This window comes from Kogia breviceps, chromosome 3 (genome assembly GCF_026419965.1).
Source record: "Kogia breviceps isolate mKogBre1 chromosome 3, mKogBre1 haplotype 1, whole genome shotgun sequence".
Classification (NCBI taxonomy): Eukaryota; Metazoa; Chordata; class Mammalia; order Artiodactyla; family Physeteridae; genus Kogia; species Kogia breviceps.
The window spans coordinates 154,066,194-154,068,972 of NC_081312.1; the positions used below are offsets into that span (position 1 = coordinate 154,066,194).

General features: G+C 42.6%; 1 pseudogene; it reads right to left on the bottom strand.

Moving 5' to 3' along the window:
• Positions 1-651: 651 nt before the first annotated feature.
• Positions 652-2,480, bottom strand: LOC131752625 (zinc finger protein 639-like; annotated as a pseudogene).
• Positions 2,481-2,779: the final 299 nt, after the last annotated feature.

Sequence of the window (2,779 nt, forward strand, 5' to 3'; positions counted from 1 at the left end):
CAGGTACCCTAAGTAACATATTTATTTCCTTCTAATAAAACTCTGACTTTGCTTGGGTAATCCACACTCCTTCACATGGCCGTGTTTTCTTCGTCATCTCACTCCCATTACCAGGGGTTGCTGGTCTAAGAATGAGGTTGTGATGAAATTCCAGCTAATGAGACAAAAGTCTTTTGTGGACCTTCTAAGAAAGATTCTCCGTTTTATAGACAGCAGGAGAAAATAGTCCTTCTTCTAGGGCACATTGCTATTTTTGCAGAATAATGTCTGTGAGGCAAGGTAGCAAGGAGAATGCCAATACCATGAACAGAAGGAAATATGGAGGGACATTGCATCTTTTTTTTTTTTTTTAGTACATCTGTTTCTTATCAATTTATGAAATCAGAGCACATGCAAGAAACACAATGATTGTCACCAAAAGTGGTTAAAACTACCAACTACAATACATTGAAAATACCACATTTAGGATACAATTGTATACTGGAAAAGGTAGCAATGCCAAGAAAATTGGCAATTAACAAAAATCTTGTTAAAGACAGTTCTCATAAGTTGTGTTTAAAATCATCCATTTTAACATCTGCCAAAAAGTCAAATGTATTATTTTACATCAAATTTATTACCTTACATCATTATGGAAGTTAAAGAGAACAATCAAGTTGTCTCATGGACTGGAAGGTGACTTATTAATTCCATTTCATTTCCAAACCTCATTAAGCAGTCACTACATTTATGAGGTAAATCAGCCGAATGCTTGAAATCTAGCTGAATTTTAAGATCTTCAGTCTGTCCTGTTGAATATTCACGATATTGTCATAAATAAATCCCTTCAGATAAGTGTGAATTTAAATGTTTGCAATATTCTAGCATGCTTGCAAAGACTTTCCCACAGTCATCACAGATATGAGCAAAAATTTTAGCATGTTCAATAGCAACAGGCCTGTTAACATTTGTATGAAGTCTATTCTGAAACCCACATACTTGACATCCAAAGACGTTTTTACATTTGTCAAATGTAATTTTGCTTAAGAGGCCGTACTGTCCATGTTCTCCATTGTTACACTTATCACTTAACTCTATTAATTTACATGCGTGCTCATTTACCACATGGCTATGCAAGTCTTCTGGATCATCCATTTCATGTTCACAGAACTGACACACGTACTGTTCATCACAGCTGTGCTCCTGGAAATGTAGGTAGAGTTCACCGCTCGAGGAGAACTGTACATCACACTGTTCACACCAATAAAGGTGATCACTAAAATGGGTGTCTGCAATGTGCTGGCTGAGGCTCTCAGAAATTACTGTTTTAGGGCTTCCCTGGTGGCGCAGTGGTTGAGAGTCCGCCTGCCGATGCAGGGGACGCGGGTTCGTGCCCCGGTCCGGGAAGATCCCACGTGACGCGGAGCGGCTGGGCCCGTGAGCCATGGACGCTGAGCCTGCGCGTATGGAGCCTGTGCTCCGCAACGGGAGAGGCCGCAACAGTGAGAGGCCCGCGTACTGCAAAAAAAAAAATTATTGTTTTATAAGTCACAGTATTTACAAATGTAGGGATCCTCTTCATGCAGTTTGGATGTTCGATCGGGAGCATATTGGTAGAGAAACTTTCTTTGCATACTCGACACACATTTGAATCCCTACGCTTATGCTTCAAGATCATACGCTGCTTTAAATCAGAAAAATATTTGCTGTGGAACTCACAAAGTTCACATTTATAGAGGCCACTGCTATTAGCTCTCAGTAACGGCCATTTCTGCTGGCCAGTCACATTCAAAGCTTCGCTCTTGTCAAGAATTTTGCAAAACTTAGCTGGTGGCTCTTCATCAGTGTGGTCTTGGAGACTCTCAGAGGAATTGTTTTCTGTCTCTAGATCATAATCTTCAGAAATTGCATGCACTTCTGCAGCAACTGGAACATCTTCAGCAGTGTGAACTTCTAGAGGGCTCTCCTCTTGAGTTTGCTGGTTGATTGATTCAGAGGCGTCACACTCTTCATCACAAATTTCAGTATCAGCAATTTTTTTTCTGCAGAAAAGGCAGTATGGTCTAGAATTCTAAGAACAGGACCTGGAACCAGGTAGTTTTGATTTCTGTTTGTGGCCTTGATTCCATCTGTACATTTTGGCAAGTCATTTGATGTCTCTGTATCAGAATCATCATCATTTAGTTGTCATGTCTCTAAGAGGCTACTGTTAGCTACTGTAGCAGTTTCTCAGACTTCCCTTGTTTTTGACAACCATGACAATTTTGAGGGGACTGGTAGGGTATTTTGCAGGATGTCCCACTAATGAACTTTGTGGTTTGTTTCATGATTAGACTGTGTTGTCAGAATATTTTGTCTGGTTGTCTCATAGAACAAACACTGTAACAATGATCAGAAAAAATTCCATGGACTCCATCTGCAATTCTGCTTATTCCAGAGGAATCTGAATAACGAGAAGGATGTAAAGTCTTCCTCTTCCTTTTTTTAGGATATTTATTCATATCTTTTAAATTTGGTATATTTCTTAATACTGGAGTGAGGAATAATGAATTACAGGAAGTTTTCACACATGGTAAAACAAAATGCAGGTCCTTGGGGTCCGCCCGGCCAGCCCAGGCGCAGCTCCGAGAAGGTGGCGGACCAGACGCCCAAGCGCGGGGCGGAGGGGCCGCGCAGCCCCGCCCCCAGGCGCAAGGCGGCGGGCGGTGCCGCACTGGCCCTCACGCTCCGGGGCGCTCCTGCCGGCCAGCCCCACTCCTTCCCCGCGCGCCCTGCTCCCTGCCTGCCAGGTCCCCGGCCC